This window comes from Numenius arquata, chromosome 4, assembly GCF_964106895.1.
Source record: "Numenius arquata chromosome 4, bNumArq3.hap1.1, whole genome shotgun sequence".
Classification (NCBI taxonomy): Eukaryota; Metazoa; Chordata; class Aves; order Charadriiformes; family Scolopacidae; genus Numenius; species Numenius arquata.
In genome coordinates, this window is record NC_133579.1 from 6,220,441 (window position 1) to 6,239,861 (window position 19,421).

The window sequence follows — 19,421 nt, forward strand, 5'->3', positions numbered from 1 at the left end:
TCAAAACCGGTGAGCCTGGAAACACAGTCTGATGGTGCCACGGAATAACAAGCATGAGATTAGCAGTGCAGCATCTCCATGAGCCACACACAACTTTACAAGCCCAGAAGTTCCCAAGCCCTCATCCCCTCGACGCATCACTGCTAGAAAGAGGTCTACATTTCACGGGCAAGGCATGAAGGTATATCTGAGGCGCTGCAGGGAGGAAGTACTGCATGCGGGGAAGAAGTAGCCCCCCACTACTGCCTGCCTAAAAATAGGTCCTCTCCAGGGCTAGGGACAAGTTTCACAGATAACAGGCACAGGCTTGCTTTTCCACACCCCCAAATATGCCGGGCAGTGAGAACGAGATGTGAAGGAAGAAAGGATATAAATAAAACAAAACCAGTCAGAAAAACAGGAGAACATACCAGTTAGAAAAGTGGAAGAATCCAGCTTCATGTTGGAGAGTAAGCAACCAAGTGCTTTACTATTTTAACACAGTCCCCCTGGCTTTTCAAACGCAGCCCTGACTCTTTCCCCTCTACTTTGTCGTCACAGTGTCCCATGGGAGCCTGGTTGTAGATCATCATTACACGTCTCCCCTGCTAGCAGGGAGGAAGGAATGATGGCTCCTCCCCGAGTTCCTGCATTTTATGGAATAACAGGGGCGTTTGGTGCTGGGTTAGCAGCGGAGGAGTGGGTGCTGTGACACGGGACTGGACACGGGTGGCACAGCCAGGGCAGTGCTAGGGAGCTTCCCGAGCACACCAGAACCTAGGAAAAGGGAATTGCAGAGTTTTAATAGTACAAGTTCTGATTGAGGGACAGATTCGATTTCTGCTCTGGCCTCAACAGGCCGTAGGACTCCCCTTTAAACCCCGCTGCCGCAACCCCGGCTCTGTCGTGAGGAGAGGAGAGTGATGTTCAACTGAGAAGCAACTTGCGTTTCACAGCACGGATCCAGCTCAGGCTTCCCAGCTGGTGCCAGCTCATCGCTTCGCAGAGATACAGCCCCGTCCCACTGTCACCTTTCTCCCCAGCCTCGCTCTGCTCAGCGTAAGCCCCTCTTGATGTTATTTCAGTAAGTCCCCTCCGTAGCTTGGCTGGCAGAGCAGAGGAGGACGGGTATTTTTCTCTCCAGGACAATGCTGAGGTCTGTAGTTCAAAGGAGTGAGTGGTTTTAAGATCATACTCAGCACAAGACTTTACAGCACATCAGAGACCTCTGAGACTCCGTCCCAGCTCCCTAGGCTGGTCTAGGTTACGTTTTCAGGCATCCCCATCTTGAGGGTTTTTCCTCCAGGACAGAATAGAGATTCCGTGCTGGAAGATAAAGGATCAAACATGATGGCGTTGCAGGTAAATAAAACTACTGCGCGTTGGGGCAGGAAGGTTTTCACACAGCAAGGCATTACCTGAACCGGTCAAGCACCTGCTTAGTGTGTGACTGGTGGCACAGGTGGCACTTCTGCCATTTAGCTTTTTTTTCAAACTCTTCTCTTTTCCTTTCATGTGTTCCTGTGCAGGGGCACCTCCCACTAGAGCAGGTTGCTCAAAGCCTCATCCAGCCTGGCCTTGAACACCTCCAGGGATGGGGCAGCCACAGCTTCTCTAGCACAGGAAGCTCCACCTTTTTCCATCTCGGTGATCCTGTTTCCATCCTTTCCCTCACTTTACAGCCGAGGACCATTTCTGAGGGAAGCATGCCCATCGTCCTGTCCAGCGTGTTAGAAGCAGCAGGATCAGTGCCTCTGCTCTCCAGCCCTGGGCTGATGTTGTCCCCATTCCCCCCCCAAGCCCCACATGCTGCAGGAGATGTGAAGGGAGACAGAAAGGCACCTGGGCCGTTTCCTTCCAGTTTAGGGAGGAAACTGTGCCACCAGCTGGCTAATGGGGATCTCTGTGTGGTCTCCATGTGAGGCCAACTTGGAAAACTGGGAGGAGAAAGTTTGCCGAGGCGAGTGGAAGATGTGAAGAGAGAAAGACCCAATAACAGGGAAGGAGACCACATGCACACAGAGCGGTAAGTCCCAGGATGGCCTCTGCATTGAGCAAGCCCTTTGAACCAATTCCCCGAGCACAACTCTCCCACCTCCTCTTGGACTTTGCAGCACCACAGCAACCTGCTTTTCCTCCTTCCCACATCAACCTTCAGATCCTTTATCCTTTCTCATGAAGGGAGAGGACCGTCTCACCCTCTCCCTGAAAAGACAAGTCCCATCAACCAAAGAGCAGCCTATGCTTGAGCGGGCAGAAACTGCTCCCCTACCTCCTGATCCCACCACTAGCTTGAAGCAAGACATCTCCTCCAACCCAAGGCTGACTACGTGCATGCACTTCGCCGTTTGCCCACCAGAATAATGATAGCAGGTGGGGCAAAGAGGAGACGTTTACATTATTGTAGAACAAAAAGTTTAGGGGAAAAAAAAAGAAAAAAAGAAAAAAAGAAGAAAAAAGACAAAAAAAAGGAAATGGTGGCATTTAAGCATCAAGCCAACGTCTTTCCCATGACAGCACTCTGGCTTCGCACTTGAGCCAAGGCATTGTTAGCTGGCCAAGTAATGCTAAAGGAGTGAAATCATTCCTATTTTTGCCAAAAGCAAGGGCCAGTGCGTCTCCTGGACAGGGATGAAATGGGAGAAGCTCCACACTAAAGTGGTGGACCTCCCCCGTAAGGGAAGGATTCTGTTTCTTAGGAGGAAATTAGACACGAGAGGTGCTTTGTTCCCCCACAAGGAAATACTTCTTGGTCAACACAGCCCAAGGTGTAAGGTGTGGAGGAAGATAGGTTCTCTGCTCCTCACTGTGTCAGGAGAGCCTATGGAGAAATGCCTGGATATGAAGGAATGGCCTCGCTGATATAATCTTCAAAACCAGTAACTGAAGTCTGGTTTTCTCTCATTTTTCCACCTACCTCTTTTATAAGTTTATCTATCTTGGCAGCTGTGAGCAAATGTTTTTATTTGCTTTTTGTCTTAACCTGTCTTGAATTAAGTATGATTTCAGTGTAATTGGATACTAATGACTCATTCCCTGCCAAAGGATGTGGTAAATCTCCACACAGAGCTCGAGGCACCTCACAAGCACTCTGGGTTGCCAGCTTGTTCTCCACAATATGCAAAGTATTGCAGAATGCGCCATCCCTCAGCTGCCGGGCCCTGTTGGGAATAACCAGGAGGGAAGAAGAATTTTTTAGGGATGGGAGCAACCAGGAAGACCTGAATCCCAGGGGCTTCTGTGGGGTTTGTTGGAGGGTTTGGTGAAAGAACACGTGGTTCTTGCACTGTGTGCTGAGCAAGAGGAAAGGAGAGACACGCTACATACACACGCACACCCCCGCCATCAGCCAAAACTGAACTAGCTACTTCATGTTTGTAAAAAACTACATAGATTTGTAGCCTGCCTCACTGGCAGGAGAGCTATCACAGAATGATATGAGGTTGGAAGAGACCTCTGGAGATCGTCTAGTCCAACCCCCTGCCAGAGCAGGGTCACCCAGAGCAGGCTGCACAGGAACGTGCCCAGGTGGGGTTTGAATGTCTCAGAGAAGGAGACTCCACCACCTCTCTGGGCAGCCTCTTCCAGGGCTCTGCCACCCTCACAGGAAAGATGTTCCTCCTCATGTTTAGATGGATCTTCTTATGTTCAAGTTTGTGCCCATTTCCTCTTGTCTTGTCACTGGACAAAAAAGACTGGCCCCATCCTCCTGACACCCACCCTTTAAGTATTTATAGGTGTTGATTAGATCCTCCCATCAGTTTTCTCTTCTCCAGACTAAAAAGACCCAAGTCAAAAGGAGTTAGAAGCAGCCACCAAAGGTAGGCTTGGCATACTGTCAGGCACACCCGTCCTTCCCTACTTGCCCATCCCTTTGTATCACCCCTTCTCATTTCCAGCTCTTACTGGACGTATTCACCCCCCCAGGCCACTAGCCCGATTTCCCAGCTCTGGCTCCGGCTTCCTCCAGGCATAAGGATAGTTCCCTGCTTGACCAAGGTTTCACTTCACATCATTATTCTTCTCTGCAGCCCTGTCCTGGGTTTGAGTAGGGTCTGTTTCACTGGGACTTGGTTTCCGAATTCCAGGGCACCACAACACAACTGTTCTTGCATGCAGAACATGTGCTGTTAGCCAAGACTGACTGGCCTCACTATGCCCAGAGCAATTCTCTTAGAAGACCATGGAAATCTGAGAAATATCTTCCTTCATCCCATCATCGCAGCAGGGGTAACATCCCTGGGATCTCTGAGCAAGTAGCTGGGATCCCCCTATCCTGCCTGGCTCGGGCATGCGGCTGATGATTTCTCTGGTTGCCAACTGGAGGAATGGGTGCAAGTCCAAGCTGTCCAACTAGAAAAAGGCACTACTCCCACCCCTGCAAACTCCTGTTTGGAATGACATTCTTCCTGTTGTTACATGCCCACCAGCCATTTGGACATGCTCACCCATTCACTTTGTGGTTTTTCATGATTAATTCAGGGGGAAGAAACCAAAACCCATCTGCAAAAGAGGAGTTATTTGCAAGTCTCTGCTTATGAAGGAGCTGCTCCCCTCAGTTCTTACTCCTCTGCATCACCCTGAGGCAATCAGGAGGAATTTGGCCTCATCTTCACCGCCCACCTTACCTAGCTCCTGCAAAAAATAAAGAGAGCAAGAAGGAAAGCAAAGAGAGGATGGAAATAACAGATCAAAAGTGGTCTGCCTGTGGAGGCAGAAAATGGCTTTATCTCTCACCCACTGGATGCCTTCTTGAGACCCTTCTCACACCTTGCTCCCACTCCTTGTCTTCTGCTTCATTGTCTCAGCATGACACTCCTCCTTCAGGCTGCAGTTTGACAAGGAACTGGAGGTGACTAGTCAGGATGGCCCATGCCTCTTGCCTTCCTCGTGCTGGCTCTGGCTGCAAGGTCCCATCCCCTCATTTGCACCAGCTGAGCTGATTGATCTCACTGACCATCAGTAAATCACTCACATCTTTGCTGGATTATCAAGTTGACTCAGGTGCTGGGGGTGACCACAGCCCACCAAGAGCAAGGACAAGGCAAGTTGTGTAGCTGAGCATAGTGGAGAAGAGGGGAGGAGAAGTGGGACCTCTTTACTTTGGAGCAAGGAGCTGCTCAACTGGTTCATCCCCCTTTCAAGCTTCACCCTCAACATCCTCGTTGTTATCCAGAATGTAATTACCTTCAGCATCCCACAGAATGGTCCAATGGCTTGAAGGAGCGCTCACAAGCAAGCCAAACCAAAAGCCATCACTTATCGCATTGGTCTGGCAGAACCAGTGCTGCTGAGGGAGGTGGAGCTGCAATCATGGTTCAGAGAGGGTGGCGGTGATTAATGTCTGTCTCCAACAGCTCCCGGCATTTTCCCTGGCACCAGGTTACGTGAATCCCATTCTGTGCCTAAGGAATGGAAAAAAAAGAGCCATTCGTGTTTTTTCATGCTCCCTAATGCCCAATGCTGGTTAACTGGTGGGGGTTGTTGGTGGGTTGGTTGGTTGGTTGCCTAATGAAGCCAGGGCTAAATATGCAGAGTTTGTTTTCAGTAGCTGGGCTCTCTCTGGTACAGACCTGTTCATGAAAGCCTGGATAGACAAGTTGAAGGAGGTCACCCTCCCCCTCTATTCTGCCCTGGTGAAGCTGCATCTGGAGCACTGTGTCCAGTTCTGGCCCAGTCAGTTCAAGAAGGACAGGGAACTACCAGAAAGAGTCCAGCGGAAGCTACAAAGATGATCAAGGGACTGGAGCACCTCTCTGAAGAGGAAAGGCTGAGAGACCTGGGGCTGTTTAGCCTGGAGAAGAGAAGACTGAGAGGGGATCTCATCAATGCTTATCAATATCTAAAGGGCAGGTGGCAAGAGGCTGGGATCAGGCTCTTCTCAGTGTTGCCCAGTGACAGGACAAGGGGCAACGGCCACAAGCTGGAACATGGGAAAAAGCTCTGAACACGTGGAAAAACTTCTTTCCTGTGAGGGTGGCAGAGCCCTGGAAGAGGCTGCCCAGAGAGGTGGTGGAGTCTCTGTCTCTGGAGACATTCAAAACCCACCTGGACACATTTCAGTGCGACCTGCTTTGGGTGACCCTGCTCTGGCAGGGGGTTGGACTAGATGATCTCCAGAGGTCCCTTCCAACCCCTAAAAATCTGTGATTCTGTGAAGCACCAGGCCAGGAATCAAACAGCAACCAAAGGCTACCATCAGAAAGAACCCAGCAACCCACTGACACCCAGGTTATCATCGGTGATGGGCCAACATGTTTGGCCACTGTAAGCTCAGCAAAGGGCCCAGAAAAGCAGGCAGCAAGTGTCACCAAGAAGTCCTGAGACCGAATCTGAAATGCTATGAACCTATGAGGTGTTCCCAGGCTCTCCCTGGAAAAGCAAAACATACTTTGCATCTGATTGGCAAGGAAAAACTGGAAAAAAAGTTCTGGGCTGTTGTGGCCTTTGTGGAGCATACTGAGTGGCCAAGATGATAGCCACAAGGGCACTGGTCTCCTTCCTGAAGCACAAAAGTGGTGCTTTGTATGGATTCAGGGAGGACATGGACCTGCTGGAATGGGTCCATAGGAGGGCCAGGAAGACGATCAAAGGGCTGGAGCATCTCTGCTATGGAGACAGGCTGAGAGAGTCGGGGTTGTTCAGCCTGGAGAAGAGAAGGCTCCAGGGAGACCTTAGAGCTCCTTCCAGTCCCTAAAGGGGCTACAGGAGAGATGGGGAGGGACTCTTGATCAGGGAGGGGAGCCATAGGTAGAGGGCTAATGTTTATAAACTGAAAGAAGGGAGATTTAGATGAGATCTCAGGAAGAAATTCTTTGCTATGAGGGTGGTGAGACACTGGAACAGGTTGCCCAGAGAAGCTGTGGATGCCCCATCCCTGGAGGTGTTCAAGGCCAGGCTGGATGGGCTTTGAGCAACCTGGTCTAGTGGGAGGTGTCCCTGCCCATGGCAGGGGGGTTGGAACTTGATGATTGTTCTATGATTCTACAATACAAAGGCAAAGCCCGTCTTGGGAGTCCAAAGAGAATTGTCTGAGCTGCAGGAAGAAAATATGGGGTATGGACCAGGAGTAACTCAGAGCTCGGGGCAGGACCTAACATGCAGGTGTGAGTCAGGTGTGTTGTAAGGGGAGAGGTACCGGTGTGACAGTGGAGGTGGGTGTTACCTGGAAGACAAAGTGCTGATGCTATCTTGATGTCTTCAGAGTGGACCTTATCCCTCTGAATGGATGGTTTCTGTGCTGCACCACGAGGCCCGTCCCAGCCCTTTCTTCTCTGGGGTCCTTCTGTGGAGGCAGGACCAAACTTGGGGTGAAGGCTACATGGCTCTTCTGCTACAGCAGTGTGGAAGCTGAGGCAGATCCCACCCCTTCCTCCTCCCACCAGCTGGGATTCCTCCTCCAGACATCACGGCAGCAGAGAGGCTCTGCTGGCCCCAGGGGCTGCTGGGGTTTGGGGGAACAGAGTTTATGGGCATGACACAACTCCTGGCATTTTGGGACTGGATGATATTATGTTTTTCTTTTTTCCTTTCGGCGTAGATACCACAGCAGGTCACAACTATGCGACTTGTTCCAGGCTTGCAAAGCCCTTCATTGCGGTGGAGCAACATCAGATACGGAGCTCGAGACCTGGGTGCCGGTGGGAAAATGGGGTTTCTACTGCACAACTTTTTTTGGGGTTTCTCCCCGCCCCCCAGAAAAAAAAAAAACCCAACTGCGTAGCAAAAATTAGCGTCAGGAGCAGCATCAGGGATCCAATGCACTTTAGTCCTGTCCTGCAGCCCCGCCTTTTGGCGGTGTTGGCCAACCCTATGGCCATGGGCCAGTGGCGCAATGGATAACGCGTCTGACTACGGATCAGAAGATTGTAGGTTCGACTCCTGCCTGGCTCGTTATCCCATTTTCTTGGGTGTTTCCACTCCCATGGAGGGAAAAGTGGGAAACTTGGCGTAAAAAAACCAACCAACCAGTTGGAAAGTTGGAGATGAGGATTTCCCCATTAAGGGATTCGTTTAATTAAGTTGGTACCCATACATCCTGCTGAGCATGCTTGGGAGCTTTCAGCTGGGTCAACTCTGTCTCCAAGGAGATTAATTTAAAAAAAAAAAAATCTTGCTTATCCCATGGATCTTTCCCAACCCCACTGGGAACCTCCAGCACCGAGGTCTACTCCCAGCATCCTCCAGTCTTCCACTGTCATGCTCCAGCTCAACTGACCCCAGAAGATGCTCGCTTATCCAGCGCCTGCTGCTGAAATGGGGCAGGTTTGGCTGCTTCAGGGAACATCCCAGAGAGCTAAAAATGATGTCTAAGTGCCCAGGTCATCAGCTGAGAGAGCTGCTGTTGCTGAGTGATAACTGGATGGAGCTGGTGACCTTGAAATCCCACTTAACTCAAGGCAGGTGAAGAGTAGGCACAGGCAGAAGCGTGTGCTTACAATATTCAAAATAGTTACACTGACAAGTACTTAAGTCAAGAAATAAGAAAGTTTCAGATACTATCAAAATCAGAAGAGGTGCTCTCTCATTTCCGATGTTTTCCCACCCCTATGATCAGCAGGACATCGTGTCTGTGCACCTGCCATGTACCTCAAACTGCATCCACCAGCCCCGCACCTCATCATGCAGGGACATTTTCACCATCTCGCCTTTGAAATCCTCCGGGCGGTCTGAAATTTTTTATCCTCGCACTCTAACCCCCCTGAGATTCATTCTATTTCCCCTTTCTCCCGGAGAAGAGACAGCCCTTGCTTGAAATGCAAACAAACTTTTCCTTATGACACGGGACCTGAAAATTTCTTTTTTGCTGGGGGAAGTGTCCCCCAGCCCGTACCCGTCAGGCCAATTAACAACCCCTGACCCATCTGTGTGCCCCCCCCGCCTCACTCTGCTCACCCAGTGTAAGAGTGAAATGTCTTATGAACGGGATTTTTACAATCTCTAGCATCTTTCATTATTAAGTGATAATTGTTAGGATAATAGGATACATGCACACAGCTCGTTATTGGTCCTTGCCAGAGACCAGATACGGAAATAATTAAGCACTTGCAGGTGACTGGTCGCTAATAATTTGCTCCTAAATGAAGTATGCAGCAAGCTACACTGTCATCTAATCACCAGATGGGTTGTCATTGTAGTAAAAGGCATTTAGTACGTTCAAATACATGGGCACGTCCTAGAAGAGTGGGAAGCTGAGCCCGGCGGTGACATTAATGTAACAGGATCACAGCTCAAGAGGCAGAAGAGTCACTCAGCATATAGCAAGTCCTGGCATCGCTGCCTAAATTTTCTGGGGTTTGGGTTTTTTTATTTTGGTGTGGTTTTCCTGGCTTTCATTCTGTTGTATTTTTATATATTTTTTTTTTAATTATTTTTCTCTGCCTGCCTTTTCATTTATGGGTAATACACAGTTACACAGAAACCCACGCGTGTCAGTACTTCCTGGGTGGGTGGGAGAGAAAAATTGTCTTGGGGATGGAGATGGAGATGGAGCGGGAAAGAAGACGGTGCCTTCTCCAGAAGAACCTCTGGGTGCGCTTTTATTTTGTGAGCTACCCTTTTGAACAAGGAAAAAGGGGTGCCGTCGAATGAGTGAAAAGGAATGGAGGACTTTGCAGGAACTTCTGCAAAACCAGAAGTTTTTCACGCATCTGCATGAGCAGATACATTTATAGAGGAAGAGGTGAATCTTAACCAAGAAAAAAAAAAAAAAATCAATCTTGTGGCTGTGGATGGAGTCTGTGCCCTGTCCCACACTGGGGAGTGGTACAGGGATGTGCTCTTGGACTGGGGATTCAGATTTGACTGCTGGTGTGTGCAAACGTGGACGGATAATGGACATCTAAGGTTCTGCTCACCGGGCTGTCCCCATTCCCCACCGGGCAGGCTTTTCACGTCTGGATTTCTCCTGAGACAATTCCCGAGGGGGATGCACTGCGCCGCACTGGAAGAGAAAGGAGAGAAGGTTGGTGGGGTGGGGTGTGTGTCTCCATATGCACGCACAGAAACGTACTAATTAGCAGAAAGGTACCTGGGGCCAGGGACCTAATGCATAAAATGTGTAACTACGGAGCAGAAGCTTGCAGGTCTGACTCCCACTGAGCTTCATAAATCTGTTTCCCTGCTGATAATCTTGCTTGTACTATATTCCCACGGACAGTGGGTCTTCCTTGCTCTCGTATCTGAAATCCACCCCAGAGAAACGCTCTCACGCAGAGAAGGCTCGTTCTGGCTTCTTTTGAAGGAGAAACCTTCTGTCCTTCCCCTGCTACGCAGGCAGATGTGGCCGCCTTCAGACACGTTTACTCTCCCCAAGCCAGGAGTCATTGCCAAGCGTGTTTTTCTGCACATCACGTAGCAGCTATAATGGAAAAGAATCATAGAATTATAGAACTGCCTGGGTTGGAAGGGACCTTCCAGATCATCAAGTCCAACCATCAACCTAACTCTGATAAAAAACCACCACTAAACCATGTCTCTAAGCACTATGTCCACCTGTCTTTTAAACACCTCCAGGGATGGTGCCTCAACCACTTCCCTGAGAGACCCGAAGGCAAAAGGAGAGGGGAGGGCAAATCAACAGAATAAGAAAACAGGGGGAAAAAAAAGCAGAGTATGAGTGCTGACCCTGTCATTTACAACATGCTAAGAAAGCCTGTGCCCATCTGCATTAAATCCCTTCTGTATAAAGGTCCCCTATGCCCCTTCTCCCACATCATCCCATGTAACCCTCCTGATGGCACAACCAAGAGTCAGGACCAAACATCACGTCCGTCAGCTCAAGTCAAGAGACCAGGGAGCACTTTATCCACCCCCATCATCCAGGATGCCTGGAGCCCTCATCCATAAGGATTATCCAGCATCATACAGAGCAGAATCAGTAAGGATTAACTGGCAGCATGGAAAGCAAAGCGCGAAATGAGGAGAACCTGTCAGGAGCTGAACTGGGACCCCAAGGATCACCCCAAGGATCACCGCATGGATCAACCCAAGGATCAACCCAAGGATCACGGCAAGGATCACCGTATGGATCAACCCAAGGATCACCCCAAGGATCACTGCATGGATAAACCCAAGGATCAACCCAAGGATCACCCCAAGGATCACCCTGGAAAAGCCAACCTAACAAAATTATCCAAAATTGAGCTAAAACCGCCTAATTTTTTGGCTTCACATGCCAAATATATACTATTACACGACTATACTAATATATTATATTACTATATAACATATTGGATACTACGTATCACATTACTCTATAATTACCGTATTATTTCTGCATTATTATTGACGGCGTGTTATGAAATTGTCTATTATTCATTACAGCGTTGCTAAATTGTGCAAGAATTTAAAATATTGTTATGGAAAGAGACAAAGCTCTAAGGGCCGGACCACCCCCCCCCCCGGCCCTCCGCCTCTCTCCCGGCCTGCCCGAACGGGCAGGCCGGGAGAGAGGCGGAGGGCCGGAGGGGGGGGGTGGTCCGGCCGTGCCCCAGCCCGTTCGCGAAAAGCCGAAAAAAATCAAAATTCCCCGAGAAAACGGAAAAGAAGGAAAAAATATTAGCGTCTCCTTCGAGCCGGAATCGAACCAGCGACCTAAGGATTCCCGCGGGGCGGCGCCACTACAGTCCTCCGCTCTACCAGCTGAGCTATCGAAGGGACCCGGTTTACCCCCCCACAGCGGCCGCCCAAGGTCCCGCCCAAGCCGTCTGAGCATGCGCAATGCGCGGGAAGCGGTTGGGGGGGGTGGGCCGGTGAGCGGCGCATGCGCGCAAGGCGGCCTCCGCCGCTGGAGAGGGGTTGGGTGAGCGGGCGGCGGCGCGGGGCCTGGGCCGCGTGCGGGGCCAGTGGCGCAATGGATAACGCGTCTGACTACGGATCAGAAGATTGTAGGTTCGACTCCTGCCTGGCTCGGGCGCATTTTTGGTGCCGCGCTTCACTCGCCGCCGCCGCCTTTTCACTCGCCCGCCGAGAGGGTTTTCTAAGCCAGCCTGGCCACTCTCCCTCCCCAGTAGGCATCCTGGAGCAGGCACCCAAACCCCATCGTGCTTACGTAGAAACTTTCAGAGCCACGTACCCTTTCCTTCTTTTCCCCTCTTAGACATCTCCCAAATCATATATTCCCCACAAAGTGTTCCGGACGTGACTCCCAGAGCCCATGAGTAACCAGCTCCCCAAAAAAAACCGAAGCTCTCAAGGACTTTGTGGTACCCCCCAGCCTGTCCGCACACCCTTGTGTCAGGGCCACCACCGGCGCCGAGTCACAGGCATAGCAAAATGAAGGGTGGCGATTCCAAACTAACGAGCTACCTCGGTTATTTATTCGTAACAACGTGAAGCACTTTTTTTTTTTTTTTTTTTTTTTTTTTAGCAAACTTGCACCGACTCCACAGACCGCGGCTACTGGGACGCTGCGGAGCATCCTCGAATCTAACCCTGGGGGTCGCCTTCCTCGCCTCTCCTGGCTGCAAGCCGCTCTTCGCACGCTGCGTAGCCTTTGTACGGGTCAAAAACAGGTTTATTGGAAAATCACACACTTTTCGTTCAACGGTGCAACGAGGATACTCCCGCGCATCCTATATACGATGGGAAAATGTTTGTCTATATAAGAAAGTTCAGCACAGGGATCTAACACGGTAGTTTTACTGCGACGCTACCCGTACGGAATGCCTTTCCCTTGGCAAAGGGTGACCGGTGACGCTGCTGAGGACAACAGCAGCCATCCCATGAGCTGCCCCAGGGCTGACATCTCCCTCGGGGGTTTTGTGTCTGTCCAAGAGCCAGTACAGAGTTCCAGATCCTCCGGGCCTGCCACGGGACAGGAATACTTCTCGCTAGGATGGCATCCAGTGTCTGTGGCCGCAGAAGCCCAAGCATTTGAAAAATGGACAAAGGGCGACTGTTTTGGCTGGATGTATTCTCAAAGAGCTGTCCTTTTGCATGTTTAGGTATTAACTCGTTCACTCAAAATACCAAGTGAAAGAGGCATCATAGATTAAGGCCTACCATCAGCATAACCAGTTATTTAGGGAGTTTGTGCACTTTTCTCCCCACAACAAGCTTGTACGATAAACCACTCTGCTTAAGCCAAAAAAACATCGAACATAATTAATTGTATGTCATTTAATTTCATGGCTTACCTTCCCTCAGAATGCATACCCAAGGTACGGGCAGGGTTGTCCCGGTTTGAAGTAAAACCGAACCGATTTTCTGTTCTGTAACTTTACATCCTAGCTAGGCCTCCTCTAACTCTCTGAAATTAACGGCATGTTGTGGAGAAAACTGCTCGTTCTCAGAGTGATAAGGCCAATGTTTGTGCTCCATGCCAAGGAACGGTATGCAAGGAGGCCCTTGCTTATTCTTATTGCTATAACAACCAAGGTCAGCCAATTTTCGTTATTTCCCCCCTTAGAAGGTCGGAAACGGAAAAATGTAAAGGGGTCACATCAGTGGGGAGCAGAGGACAGGAGAGGTGACCCAAACCTGACCAACTGGGGTATTCCATCCCATCTGCCCCATGCTCAGTATAAAAGCTGAGGGATCAAAGGGTCAACCCCCCTTCCTGCGATGGCCGACGTCCAGAGAGGACTCTGTCTGTCCACCTGCCTTTGATCCCAGTCCGTATGTTCCTGACTCCAGAGCTGGAACCCAGTTCCCATCCATCGCTGAGTCCAGTCTGGGACTTCCCCAGTGCCTGCCGGTGACGTGACTGTCATCCTGGGAGCTTGACACGGTTTTGTATATATTGTATCTATTTCATTATTTTCTTCTTTATTTTTATTTTAATATTAATTCTTCATTAAAGTAGTTTAGTTCATTCTAAACTTCTGAATCTCCTTATCTCTTTCTCTCGTCTCTCTCTCTTTTGGGGAGGGAGAACGGGGGGGAAGGGCCATCTGCCGGTCTGGTTTTGGTAAATTTGGCCAAAACCACGACAAGGGTTTCAGTCAAAAAGAGTTACGTTTCTGCCTCTTTTTAGAATAAAATCATAAAAATGATGAAGTGTGCAAAACTGAGCACAGTTAAAAACACTGATTTCTTTTTCTACGCTACCATTTTCTATAGGAAAGAAAGTGTTCATTGGGCTGTTACAAAGCAGGGAGAAAGGCCACAGATGATGGTAGTCCCCTTCCTTCCCTCCACAGATGAAAGTCATCAAATCCATCATCTCCTGTCACTTTGAGGAGGGATGAGCGGGGACAGGGATTTCACACAAGGGGACTCAGTCCTTCGTGCCACTGTCTCCCATCCCAGGGCCGGGAAGGTGACACTATGGGACAACTGCGTGGCAGCCAACACCTACAAGATAAACTTGAAAAGGCACTGGAAAAGATGTGCCATTTCCCACTAGCGGAGAGAGTTAACGTGCAAAATATCCCCTGGTTTATTTGAGAATGTATTCCTCTGGTGGCAGTACGTAATGTATCGATACTTCCTTATTCTGGAAAAACAGCGTCTAGACATTTTGGGGAGAAGAGAGGAGGTTTGGAAAGAAGCCCCTCAGGGTTTCAACATCCCCATGAACTGCCATGAGGTTACCAACATGAGGTTACCACGAGGATACCAACAGGTATCCTCCTGCACTAACTTGGTTTGTGGTGAGTTGGAACCAGAACAACATACACGGAATCATAGAATCATGAAATTGCCTGGTTTGGAAGGAACCTTCCAGATCATCTAGTCCAACCATCAACCTAACTCCGATAAAAACCATCACTAAACCATGTCTCTAAGCACTATGTCTGCCCGGCTTTTAAATACCTCCAGGTGCCTCAACCACTTCCCTGGGCAGCCCATTCCAATGCTTCATAACCCTTTCAGTGAAGAAATTGTTCCTGATATCCAATCTGAACCTCCTCTGGGGCAACTTGAGGCCATTTCCTCTTGTCCCATCGCCTGTGACTTGGGAGAAGAGACTGACCCCCCCTGGCTACACCCTCCTTTCAGGGGGTTGTAGAGAGCGAGAAGGTCTCCCCTCAGCCTCCTTTTCTCCAGGCTGAACACCCCCAGCTCCCTCAGCCGCTCCTCATGAGACTTGTTCTCCAGACCCCTCACCAGCTCCGTTGCCCTTCTCTGGACACGCTCCAGCTCCTCAATGTCTTTCTTGTAGTGAGGGGCCCAAAACTGGACACAGCCCTCGAGGTGGGGCCTCATCCATTCCCAGTACAGGGGGACGACCATCTTCATTTCCTTTAAAGATTAGCGAGATGTTGGCAGCCGCGCAGCAGGCCCCGCGTCCGCGGCGAGTGCTCCGGCTGAGAGTCAGAGGCTGGGTTTGCAAAGCAGCTGGGTCTCTTCGACAAAAACAACCCCGTCTGCAACCGGTTAAAGAGAAAGTGTGTGTTTAACTGCACTTTGTCCGGGAGGGAGGGCAGGAAAAGAAAACAACGCGCCTCTCCTTCGAGCCGGAATCGAACCAGCGACCTAAGGATTCCCGTGGGGACACAGCCACTACAGTCCTCCGCTCTACCAGCTGAGCTATCGAAGGGAGCTGGCGATTGGGTCTCCGCCACACGGCAAGAAAGCAGCGCGCCTCTCTCAGGAGCCGCTCTGCGCATGCGCGGAGTGCGAAGCGCCGGGGCGAGGCGGGGCGGGGCGGGGGGGGGGGCGGTGCTGGGCGTGCTGGGTAGAGAGGAGGGCGAGGACTCTACCCTTGTAGAGGGCCAGTGGCGCAATGGATAACGCGTCTGACTACGGATCAGAAGATTGTAGGTTCGACTCCTGCCTGGCTCGTGTGGCTTTTTACGGCCAATCCTTTTCAATCTGAGTTTATCACGGAAACCCGCTTCACACCCCCTCGTCGCCCGAAGCAGCAATAACAGCATAAGAAAGTGCAGAACACCATCTAGGCTTAAGCTTTTCAAGCCGTCCTAAAGTGCATCTCATCCAACTTCTTAGGTGTGCTGACGAATTAACCCAATTAACGCACTGATAAACTACCCGGGGGAAAAAATCCTTCAGGCCTTAGGAGAGGAGCAGTGTAGTGTGCTCATCGTTGGCCTGGCACAGTATGGTCAGTCGGACAAATGACATCACGGAAAATAACCATGAGGTCTCCGAAGCAGCGCTGCTGTCAGGGAGGCTGTTATTTCCACAGTGATTATCTGTGAGCCTTGAGAAATGCACAAATACAGGCTGAGCGGAGAACGGCCTGAGAGAGAGCAGCCCTGAGGAGAAGGACTTGGGGGTGCTGGTGGGTAAGAAGCTCAACAAGAGCCGGCAACGTGCGCTGGCAGCCCAGAAACCCAACCGCATCCTGGGCTGAAGCAAGAGCGGTGAGGGGGGGGCGATTCTGCCCCTCTGCTCCGCTCTGGTGAGACCCCACCTGGAGCACTGTGTCCAGCTCTGGAGTCCTCAGCACAGGAAGGACATGGACCTGTTGGAACGGGTCCAGCAGAGGGCCATGAAGATGATCAGAGGGATGGAGCACCTCTGCTGTGAAAACAGACTGAGAGAGTTGGGATTGTTCAGCCTGGAGAAGAGAAGGCTCCAGGGAGACCTTAGAGCCCCTTCCAGTCCCTAAAGGGGCTCCAGGAGAGATGGGGAGGGACTCTTGATCAGGGAGTGGAGCCATAGGACGAGGGGGAATGGTTTTAAATTGGAAAAGGGGAGATTTAGATGACATATCAGGAAGCAACATTTCACTGTGAGGGAACAGGTTGCCCAGAGAAGCTGTGGCTGCCCCATCCCTGGAGGTGTTCAAGGCCAGGCTGGATGGGGCTTTGAGCAACCTGGTTTGGTGGGAGGTGTCCCTGCCCATGGCAGGGGGGTTGGAACTCCATGATCACTAAGGTCCCTTCCAACCCGAACCATTCTATGTGTTTGCAATGCATGTCTAAACCTCTGGACGCTCTGCATAGATAGGCTCATCTGCAGCAATCCAAGACCGAGTTCCTCTTTGGGGAAACCCTGAGTTTCCACTGGCCACTTGTTGGGGTGCAAAGCGATGATTTTGGACGACTGTCTCAAGAGCTTTTCTAGCCGTTGAGAACTAGAATGAAGTTGTTGACAGTGGGGAAAAGTAAAGGGAGTGCTTCAATTCATACATACAACCTTTATTAGTCAGAGGGGTTGACAGCAAAGGTAGATTGAATACATAGTGATTTACATACAAATAAATGCAGAAAACCAGAAGAAAATTGTGAGGATCTGTACATTTTGAGAAGATTAATGGGTGTGCAATTGAACTTTACACAGACACAGATCACGTAAGCACAGCTATGTTCAGGTTAGGAGCTTTTCTGAAAGGCAAACAAATGAGTAAAATAACATTGAAAAGAGCTAAGTCCTGAAATCCTTATTGCTTTCTCCACATCCACATCCTTTCTCCACGTGTCCTCAGAGCAGCTGATCCTGACAGCAGTGAGACAGGCAAATGCTCTGCTACTCTGAAAACCAAGTTTCCTCCTTGGAATTAAACCATGGGCTCAAACACTCAGATTTTTAGGCTGCAAGTCCTGGAGAGCCCACTCAGAGCCTCGGTCATGGGTTTGTTCTGAGGTTTCTGGCTGAGTTAGTGGCTCTTCTGTAGAGGTCCCCATGTCAGTAAAAGGGCTTTGCAAACACGCAGCAGCTTGTCCACCTTTGCATCACACTGCGGGATCAAGTCATAAATCTTTTCCAAGAAAAATCTCCCGTTTAGAATGAGCGAATAGGACCCACATGACTTAACCTCATGAGGTTCAACAAGAGCAAGTGCAGAGTTATGCCCCTGGGCCGGAACAATCGTCGCTATCGATACAGACTGGGGGATGAGGTGTTACAAAGCAGCCCTGAGGAAAGGGACTTGGGGGTGCTGATGGACGAGAAGCTGGACATGAGCAGGCAGTGTGCTCTCGCAGCCCAGAAGGCCAATCGCATCCTGGGCCGCATCAAAAGAAGTGTTGCCAGCAGATCCAGAGAGGTGATTCTGCCACTTTACTCTGCGCTGGTGAGACCTCACCTGGAGTACTGTGTGCAGGTCTGGAGCCCTCAATATAGAAAGGACATGGACCTGATAGAGAGGGTCCAGAGGAGGGCCACCAAAATGATCAGGGGGTTGGAGCACCTCTGCTACGAGGACAGGCTGAGGGAGCTGGGGTTGTTCAGCCTGGAGAAGAGGAGGCTCCGGGGAGACCTCATAGCGGCCTCCCAGTGCCTGAGGGGGGCCTACAGGAAGGCTGGGGAGGGTCTGTTTACAAAGGCCAGCAATGACAGAACGAGGGGTAATGGCTTTAAACTGGAAAAAAGCAGATTTAGATTAGACATTAGGAACAAGTTCTTTACCATGAGGGTGGTGGAGCACTGGAACAGGTTGCCCGGGGAGGTGGTTGAGGCCCCTTCCCTGGAGACATTCAAGGTGAGGCTCGACGAGGCCCTGGGCAACCTGGTCTAGTTGGGGGTGTCCCTGCTGACTGTGGGGGGGGTCGGACTAGATGACCTTTGAAGGTCCCTTCCAGCCCAGATGATTCTATGATTCTATGACTTAGGGTACATCTCGGGCCCATGGAAATCATTTCCTTGATTTCAGTAAACTTTGGATCTGGCCCATAGAGTGAGGTCCGGAGGGACAGCAAAGGTGTTGCATGTGAAAAAATAATCATCCCCCAATTGCTTCTGCTAATCTGGGATTTACCTTCCCCTCCCTGGCTTTAGGCCTGACCTGCAGCTGTTGTTGAAATCAAGGGTGCATTTCCCGGTGATTTCCATGGGAGCAGGAGGAGGGATTTCACGTGGGAAATGATTCCTCATATAACGTGTAGCTTTACACTAGACTTCTCTCCCAAACGCCTTTTCCATCTCTGTTGGAAAAAGTCACAACGTAGCATGTCTGAAGGGAGCCTCCAGGAGAGCTGGAGAGGGACTCTTTGTCAGGAAGTGTAGTGACAGGACAAAGGGTAATGGTTTTAAATTGGAAGAGGGGAGATTTAGATTAGATATTAGGAAGAAATTCTTTCCTGTGAGGGTGGTGAGGCACTGGAACAGGTTGCCCAGAGAAGCTGTGGCTGCCCCATCCCTGGAGGGGTTCAAGGCCAGGCTGGATGGGGCTTTGAGCAACCTGGTCTGGTGGGAGGTGTCCCTGCCATGGCAGGGGGTTGGAACTGGATGATCTTTAAGGTCCCTTCCAACCCAAACCATTCTATGATTCTATGATTCTGTGTCCCTGGAGATATTTAAAAGCCGGGTAGACATGGTGCTTAGAGACATAGTTTAGTGATGGTTTGTGTCAGTGTTAGGTTGACGGTTGGACTAAATGATCTGAAAGCTCCCTTCCAACCCAGGCAGTTCTATGATTCCATGATTCTATGTGCACACTTTCACAGTGAATTTCTCTACCAGACAGTAAAACCGGAGAAATCACTCAGCCTGCAGATTTGTCGCATGCTACATGCTTTTTCATTAATTACAACACGCAACTGAGGACAAAGAGGAGCCCATGGGTAGGAGGGGAGCCACCGTCTGTG

The 19,421-nt window shown here is 50.4% G+C and overlaps 5 non-coding genes across 5 annotated transcripts; 3 read left to right on the forward strand and 2 right to left on the reverse strand.

Moving 5' to 3' along the window:
- Positions 1–7,799: 7,799 nt before the first annotated feature.
- On the forward strand, positions 7,800–7,872 carry TRNAR-ACG (transfer RNA arginine (anticodon ACG)). Its single transcript has one exon. It is a non-coding gene; the product is annotated as a tRNA-Arg (tRNA).
- Positions 7,873–11,546: 3,674 nt separating this feature from the next.
- TRNAY-GUA (transfer RNA tyrosine (anticodon GUA)) lies at positions 11,547–11,637 on the reverse strand. The gene is given in 2 exon segments: positions 11,547–11,582; positions 11,601–11,637. It is a non-coding gene; the product is annotated as a tRNA-Tyr (tRNA).
- A 182-nt stretch (positions 11,638–11,819) lies between these two features.
- Positions 11,820–11,892, forward strand: TRNAR-ACG (transfer RNA arginine (anticodon ACG)). Its single transcript has one exon. It is a non-coding gene; the product is annotated as a tRNA-Arg (tRNA).
- A 3,482-nt stretch (positions 11,893–15,374) lies between these two features.
- On the reverse strand, positions 15,375–15,466 carry TRNAY-GUA (transfer RNA tyrosine (anticodon GUA)). Its single transcript is given in 2 exon segments — positions 15,375–15,410; positions 15,430–15,466. It is a non-coding gene; the product is annotated as a tRNA-Tyr (tRNA).
- Positions 15,467–15,638: 172 nt separating this feature from the next.
- TRNAR-ACG (transfer RNA arginine (anticodon ACG)) lies at positions 15,639–15,711 on the forward strand. The gene has a single exon. It is a non-coding gene; the product is annotated as a tRNA-Arg (tRNA).
- Positions 15,712–19,421: the final 3,710 nt, after the last annotated feature.